We start from the raw sequence: 9,988 nt of genomic DNA, 5'->3' as shown, positions 1-9,988 counted from the left end.
AATAAGTTTCTTAATAAATTATAAAAAAAATAATTTTTAAATAATATTAAGAATTTAATTAAAAGCTATATAAATATTATTATTATTAAAAAAAGTAATAAAGCTCCTTATAAAAAGTATATAATAATAATATATAACTATTTTAATTATTATTATTAAGCAACTTTATTTATAATCTTTTATAATTATTAAAATATTTTTTCTTATAAATATTACTTAAAGTATATAAGTTATAACTTTTCTTTAATTATAAATAAAAATATTCTTATTATAATCTTCTTTTTTAATTATTACTTTTTATATAATTTTTATAATAACGCTTATATTAACTATATTTATTATATTAAAAAATTTAACTATATTTTTAATAAATATAATAATATAAAAAAGATATAAAAAATAATAATAGCTAAGTAAATAAAATTTAAGAATATACTTAACTTTATAATTACTATTAATAAAATAATATAGCTTAAAGGAATAATTAGCTTTAATATTATTTAAAATAAAAAAGCTAGCATTATTTAAAGTTAATAATTATAACTTTATAATATAAAATTCTTATTATATTAATTATAAAAATAAGCTTTTAATAAAATATAAATAATAATTAAAATAAAAAGAAAAAAGGAAAAAGTAAATTAAGTTATTAAAAAAAAAAAGAAAGTTTTTAATCTTAATAAAAAAATAATAAATAAGTATATAATAAATTTATAATATATTTTTTAAAAATATATATAAAAAGAAATTCTATATTATAATAAATAATATATATATATATATATAAAAAAAGATAAAACCCCTTCCCTCCTTAAATAAATACTTAAATTAAGATTTAAAAGTATTGCTAAGTTAATTATATTAAGAATATTAAGAGTTATTTAATTAAAGTAAAAAAATATTAATAAATTATAAAACCTTATTTCTTAAGTTTTTTTACTTTATATATAAATATATTATAAATTTAGCATTTTAAATATTAAAGTTTAAAGAATTTAATAAATTTAAGCTTATAAATAATTAATATATTTAAATAATAAATAAAAATATATTTAATTAATTTTAATTATAATTAAAGTTAAGATTATTTAAAATAAAGTTAAATAAATTAAATTTTATTAAAATATTTAAAAAGAAGTTATTATTTATAATAATTATAAGATTAATTTCTTAAAGTAAATAAGGTTTAAGTTCTTATATTTTAAAATAATTAATAAATCTTTTTAATTATTTTAATAAAAATATACTTAAAAGATAAATATTATTAAGTATTTAAAGTTTATAAATATTATTATAATAAATTTTATAAATAATAAAATAATTAAATTAATAATAAGTTAATTTTTAAAATAAAAAATAATTAACTTTTTTTTACTTATTAATAAATAAAATTAAGTTATTCTTTTTTAAAGAAATAAGTTAAGGAAAATTATAATATATATCTTAATATATAGTTTTCTTTTTATAATTAAAAATTAATTTAATTATTATTTTTATATTTTATAAGAAATTAAGAAATAATTAAAATTAAGAATTAAAAGTATTTTAAGTAAATATATTTAAAATTTAAGTTTAAATATATTATATAGGAATAATGATTTTAATTAAAATAATTAATTTAAAGTTATAAAGAAAATAAAAGGAATTCTTTTTATAAAATCTTTTAAATAAAATTTAATTAATAAAAAAAGCATAAAGTAAAATTTATATTTAACTTTTAATTCCTTTATTAAATATCTTTTTAATAATAATAATAATAATAAAATATTTATATTTAATAATATTATTAATATAAGGATTATATGCTAAGATTATAATTTTTTTAACTTTAATTATTAAGAAATATTAAGTAAATTAATTTATATTTTTTTATCCTTTATTTATTATTACCTTTATTAAAAGCCTTTATTTAAAAAGAAATTTTTAAATAAAAAACTTTTTAATGCTTTTTAAATTAATTATTTTAAAAAGTATAGCTTTAATCCATTTTATTAAGTTATATTATTTTTTAATTAGCGTATTATATTTTTAATTAAAAGGTAAATATTAAATATTAATATAAATCTTAATAAATAATTAATTTAATATAATTAAAATAATTTTATTATTATAAATTTAAGTATCTTACTTATTATAATAAAAATAATTAATAATAACCTTTTTAATATTAATATATATTTCTTTTTAATAATATATAACTTAAATTTAAAAATAAGTAATATTCCTTTTATAATATTTAAAAAAAGCATAGTAATTCTTAATAATCTTATATTTTTAATTAAGGTTATTTATAACTTATTATTATAATAAATTCTTTTTAAGTTATTTTTAAAAAAATTTTTTATAAATAAAGAAATAATAAGCTTTTTTATAAAAAAATAATTATTATTATAATATTAAGTTTTTAAAATAAATTTTATAATAAAGATATTAAGTAATTTTAAATAATTCTTTTAATTAAAAATAATTATTAAGTAATAATAAATTTTAATTAAATAATTAAAGTTAAAATAATTAATTAAGAAAAGTATTATATTAATTTTTAATATTTTTTTTAAATTTATAATTTATCTTATTTAATAATTTTAATAGCTTTTTAAAAAATATATTTATAATAATATTTTTAAAGCCTTTAATATAATAAATAATAAAATTATATATTTTAATTATTATTAATTACCTTATAATATAAGCATTTAATATATTTAAAATAAATCCTTTTAATTATTAAATTAAAATATTTAAATTTATCTTTAAGATAAAGTAAATATTATAAATATAAAAGTATAAGTACTTAATTATATATAAAATAGTTTTATATTTTTACTTTATTATATTATATAGCTTTTTAGCCTTTATTTAAGTATTACTTTTATATTAAATTAAATATTATATTTTATCTTTAATTTATATAAAATATATACTTTATTCCTTAAAACTTATATTTATTATAAAAATAATTTTATTATTAAAATAATTAATATTAATTAAATATAACTTTAAAGTAATTATAACTTTAAAAGTATTTATATTTTTTTAATAATTTAAAGTTTATTAATAAGGCATATCTTTTTTTAAAAAATTAAATAATAGCTTAATAATAATTTTATAAAAAGGTATTTATATTTTATAAAAATTTAATAAGCTTAAAAAATATTTAAGCTTAATTATATTCTTATAAATATTTTACTTATTAATTTTAATAATTTTTTTATTTAATAAAAATTAATTAAGTATTTTATAAATATAATTAATAATATTAATTTATTATTTATATTATTTTAATTTAATAATATTAATTATCCTTTTAATTAATTTAAAATTATAAAAAAACATTATTAAAATTCTTAATATACTTAATTATATATTTTTTAAACCTTAATAAAGTAAGTATTTCTTTATTTTTATAGTTTATCTTTAAATCTTTAATTATAATATTATTAAGAAAGGATTTATATATTATAAAAATTAAATTATAAAAGATTTAAATTATATATTATATAAATTAAGTAATAAAATTTATAACTTTTATAAATAAGCTATATTATTAAAATAATTTAATTAAAGTAAAGAATATTATAATATCTTAACTTTTTTTTATTTAATTTAATTTAATTATATCTTAAGAAAAAGTTAAAAAGAGGTAATATTTTATATATTATAAACTCCTTAATAAACTTATTTATTAATAATAAAATAAAGGTATTTTTAATTATAACTTTATTAATTTTTAAAATATTATTAATAAATTAATAATTAAAGTCCTTTTTTTTAATAAAAAATTATTAATTCTTATAAATAATATAAGATTTCTTAATAACTTTATTAACTTATTAATTTTTAAGTATTTTAATAATTATATTTCTTAAGATTTTTAAAAGCTAAATTATCTTTACTTAATATACTTTATAAGGAATTATTTAAATAAATTATAATAATATTATATTAATATTAATTTAAGTAATATAAAATTAATTTTATATTAAAGATTTTTCTTAATTAAAAAGTAAATAAATAAATATTTCTTTTTCTTACTTTAAAAAAAAATTATAATTTTTTTATAAAAAAGCATTTAATTAATTAAGCATTAATCTTAATTCCTTATTAATTAAAGAAAACTTAAGCTAAATTTAAATATTATATTTACTTTTATAATTTTTATTTATAATTAATTTTATTTTTTCTTTATAAATAAGTTTTTAATTAATTATGCCTTTAAAAATAATATTATTTAAAGAATAATTATTTATAAAATAAACTTTAATGCTTATTTATTTATAAAGAGTTTTAATTAAAGGTTAAATAATTTTATTAATTAATTTAGCAATAATTAAAGCAAAAGAAATCTTATTAACCTATTTTTTAATATATATAATTCTTTTTTATAAATAAATATTATAAATATAAGTTAATATTTATTATCTTTTTCCTTTAGCTTAATAAATCTTTTAAATTTTAACTTAAAAGTCTTTTATAAATATAAAAATTAAACTTTTTATATTTTTATTTAAAAAAATGCTTAAAACTTTTTTATCTTTTTTTATATTAATATTAAAATAAATTAATATAATTAATATAATTAATATATTAATTAATATTAAGCTTTAATTAAAGCTTAAAGAAAATAAAGAAATACTTATAAAAGCTAATAAATACTTTTAAGGAATTTAAGCTCCCTTAAATAAAGCTATTTTAAAAAGCTTTTAATTTTTTTATCTTAAATTATATATTACTTTAATATTATTAAGGGTAAGATAAGCATAAAAATATTCTTTAAATTATTTAAATATTAAGTTTATATTTAAAAAAAAAGCATTTTTAAAAAGATATAATATAAGGTATTAAGAGCCTTATTATTAATAATAAAGAATATAGCTTTAATTTTATTTAAATTAATATAAACTTATTTTTTTATAACTTTAATTAAAAATAAAAAATCTTTATTATATATTATTAAATTTATATTATTAAGTAAAGTATATAAAAGTTTATTATATTTATAATATAATAAAAATAAAAAATTTATTTTAGCTTTAATATTTAAGAAAATAAGCTATAAAGAGTAATTATTTACTTTTATATAAATTATTAAATAAGTTAAATTAAAATATTTTTAATTAACTATATTTATAATAAATATAATAATAAAGTTAACTTAATATTAAATAATTTATAATAAATTAATTAAAGTATTAACTTTAATATTATCTTTTAAAAAAGTAATTATATTAACTTTAAAAAATAAGTTTTTAATATAATCTTTAAAATATATTAACTTAAAAGGTACCTTTAATAAAATATATATCTTAAATTATATTATTAATAAATACTTAATTAAAATTAAATTAATATTATTAAGTATTAAGATATTTATAATACTTATTTTAATAATTATAATTAAAATTACTTAAATTACTTTTTCTTTAAATAATAAAAGTTATTAAATATATTTCTTTAATTTTAAATTTATTATATTTATTAAGCTTATTTTTATTATAAAAAACTTAATATTTTCCTTTTAAATTTAATCTTAATTAATAAATAAGTTTTTCCTTTTTCTTACCTTTTTTTTATTCTTTAATTATAATTTATTATTAATAATTTAAGATTAATTATCTTTTGCTTTTTTAAAGTCTTTAAATTAAATTTAATTAATTTTTATAATTCTTATAACTTTATTTTAATTTTTAATATCCTTAATTATATACTTTTTTTTTTATTATAATAATATTTATTTAAAAAAGCTTATTATTATTTAAAATTATAAACTCTTCCTTAATATAAATTATATAATTTATAGAATTTATAAATGCTAAAATTAAGCTAACTTTCTTTTAATTATTAAGCTTTTAAATTACTTTTAAAGCTCTTAATAAGGCCTTTCCTTTAAATAAAAAATTTACCTTAATAAACTTATAATATTTAATTATATAAAGTAAATTAAACCTTTCCTTTTTAAATAAGAATTTTAATTAATTATAAATATATCTTTTTAAATTATAATTACTTTAATTATAATATAATTAAATATAAATAAGATTTAAATATTTTAAAAAGCTAGCTTAAGTATTTTTAAATAAGTTAAGGAATATTAATAATTTCTTTAATTTAAAAGTTATTAATAAGCTATTTAAAAAAAGTTACTTAAGCTTATTATATTAATATATATTATAATCTTAAAAAGTATAATTATAATAAACTTTAAATAATTTATTTTTTTAAAAAAAAAGCATTAAAATTATAATTTATACCTTATTATTATTAAAATTACTTTAATTAAATCTTATTAAAGGCTATTAAATAAAATTTATAACTCTTAACTTAATTACCTTAAAATTACTTTATTATTTATTATAAAAAAAAGCTTTAATATTTTATTAAAATAATTTAAATTTATCTTTAAACTTAATTAAATTAAGTTTTAATTTTGCAAATTTTTTAATAAATTTATTTATATTTTATAAATTTTAATTATATCTTTTAATAATATTAATATAATTAAATTTAAATAAAAATTATTAAGCTTATAAGTTTTTATTTTAAAGGTAATTTAAAGAATTAAAATTATTTTAACTTTTTTAAAGGAAATTTAACCTTTTTAAATTAAGTAAATTTTAATTAAAATTATTTTATATAAATAAATACTTATCTTACTTAAAATACTTAAGTTTTTAATTAATAACTTTTAATAAAATATATTTAAAGTTTAATTAAAAAATATTCCTTATTAACTTATAAGTAATTCCTTTTTTTTATTAGCTATTTTTTTAAATATAATAAAAGTATCTTATAAAAAGGCTAAATTATAATAAAAAAAATATTATTTATATTATTAAATTCTTAATTATATTTTATAATCTTTTTTTTTTATTTTTAAGTTATTATAAGAATTATTATAAATAATATCTTTAATAATTATAATTAAATTTATATAATAAATTTAATTATTAAATTTATAAAAGGTAAAAAGCTTTTTTTTTTAATCTTTTTAAATAAATTATTTAGCAATAATGTTTTTAATTACTTTTATTAAGTTTAAAATAATATATATTACTTAAGTAATTTTAAAATTTAATTATTTAAGTAAAAAAAAAAAATAAATAATAATTTTAAAGCTATTTTAAAACTTTAATAATATTAATTTTATTAAACTTTAAAGTATTTAAATTATAAATTATAAATAAAGCTATTTATAATAAAATTATTATATTAATAAAAAATAAAACTTTTAAAATATTAATTTAAATTCTTAACTTATTATTAATAATAAATTATAAGGTTTAATTAAAGTAAGGTTAATACTTTAATTAATAATAAATAAAATTAAGTTTTTCTTTTTTTTTAATAAGTTTCTTAAGATTTCTTTCTTAACTTTAAATAAAAAAAAATAAATAATTTTTAAAATTTAAAGGTATTTTTAAAATAAAAATAAATTTAAAAAGGCTTTAAGCTTAAAAGTATAATATATATATTATAATAATTTTTATTAAAATAATAAAAGAATAAAAAAATTTAAAAGTAATAATATCTTTAATTAAAGTAATTATTTTTAAGGAATTTATCTTTAATATTATTATAAAATACTTAAATTAAAACTTAAAAGATAAAGATATTAATAAATATAATAAATAAAATAAACTTAATAAAAGAATATTTTATTAAGAAATAAATATTATAAGATTATAATAAAGGAAACCTTTTAAATTTATATTTAATGCCTTGCTTATTAATATTATATTAAATGCTTAATAATTTAAATTTAAGTTTAATTAAAGCTTAAATAAGGTTATACTTTAAGTTTAAGCCTTTTATATAATTTAATTAATATAAAAATATATAATATAATGCTATTTATTAAACTTATAAATAAGCAAGATAAGTACCTTAATTTTGCATTATAACCCCCTTTACTTTAAACTTAAGGTTGCAATAATAATAATAAATATTAATTAAGAATTTAAAGCATCTTTAATTAATATTAAGTAATATTTATAAAGTTTAAATTTATTATTTTAATTTTAAATTTATATTATTATTATATTTAAGCATAATATAGTTTTTAATAAGAAACTTAAAATAAGTTTAAAGCTTAATAATATATAAATATAAAATTAAGGTAGTATTTTATTTAAACCTTAAAAGTATAAAAAGTATTTTAAAATTAAAAAATAATCCTAAGATACTTATAATATTATTATAAGTTTAATTATATTTAATTCTTTTTTATAATAAGATAAAAATAAATATAAGCTTTAATTAAAGCTTTAAGGTAAAATATAAAATAGTTTAGTAATATTTAATATAAAAATAAAAAAAGAAATAAAATTAATAAATAATTAGCTTATAATTAACTTTTTATTTTTTTTATTATTAATTAAAGATATATAAGATTAAAATTATATTTAAGCTAAATTATTAATAAAAACAAGCTACCTAAATAAATAAGAAATAAGTTTTGCTAAACCCTCTTAAGAATAACTTAAGGAGGAGCTTTAATATAATAAAGAAGAAAGATAAGAATAAAAGGGAGCTAAAAAAGGGAAAAAGATAAATATTTTAAAAATTCTTAAAAATAAGAAAAGCTTAATTAAAGCACTAAATATATAAGAAAAGAGAAGAGTTGATTTCTTAAAAGAATATTTAAAATGAGTACAAAAGCTAGCTTTTATAGCTAGCTAGAATGCAGCGCGGTACCAATTCTTACATATTTCCCTGCACCCGCCAACAATATATAAATAAGGAGCTTATAAGCTAAGTTAGCATTAATTAATGCAAAGCTATGCCCTTACTTTATATTAATTAATGCTAACTTAACTTATTTAACTTATTAATAACTTAAGCCGCTATGAAATTAATATTATATTAAGCTGCTATTAATATTATTATATTAATTAATATATAAATTAATATACTTTGCATTACTTTTAATATTTAACTTATATTATTTTAAAAATTTTAAGGCCTTAATAAAGTTAATAATTATAGGAAATTAACTTAATATAAGTATAAGTAAAGCATAATATTACTTAAAATCCTTATAATATTATTTATTTACTTAGCTATTTATAAGTAAGGTGCTCGTATTAATTATTTATTATAATATTTTATTTTTTTATTTTTTTATAATTATTTATTATAATATTTTATTTTTTTATTTTTTTATAATTATATATTATTAAATATTATTATAGCTTAAAAGTATTATCTTAAACTTTTTAAGAATATTTTTATTTTAAATAAAAGTAATTCTTAGTTATATAAGCAAACCTTTTATATAAATTTCTTTAATAAAAGCTATAATAATTTAATAATTAATAAAAAAAAGGTAATTTATAATATTTATAATATTTTTATAGCAAGCTATTTTAAAATTAATATTAAATTCTTAGCTAAGAATATTATATATATTAATATAAGTAAGAAAGCTTATATATTTATATAAATTTATAAAAACTTAATTTATATTAACTTACTTATCCTTAGTTTTATTCTTAATAAAATTCTTTTTTAAGTATAACTTTATTTTAACTTTTATATATTGCTTTTATAAAGTATATATTTATATTATTATAATTATAATTACCTTTTAAGCCTTATTAATAAAAATAACTTTTATTATATTATTTATATTATTAATAAAATATTTATTATAATCCTAAGCCTTAATATAAATAAACTTATAAATAATTATCTTTTTATTAAATAAGATTTTTAATAAGAGTAAATTACTTATTTTTTATTTTTATTTTAATAAATATAAATTATTATATAGCATAATTATTATAGCAAATAATTTTATAAAATAAGTTATTATATAAAAACTTATATAAGTACTTTTTATTAAGTTTATATTGCTTATATTACTTAGTTTTAATAACGTTTAATTTAATATTAATGAAGCAATATATAAGGTATTGTAAAATTATAAAGTTAATAATTATATTAATATTAATGCTTTTTAATTAAAATATTATGCTTAAGTTATTAT

Source organism: Diaporthe citri (genome assembly GCF_014595645.1).
Source record: "Diaporthe citri strain NFHF-8-4 chromosome Unknown scaffold_14, whole genome shotgun sequence".
Lineage (NCBI taxonomy): Eukaryota > Fungi > Ascomycota > Sordariomycetes > Diaporthales > Diaporthaceae > Diaporthe > Diaporthe citri.
Note: the sequence above shows the minus strand (reverse complement) of the source record.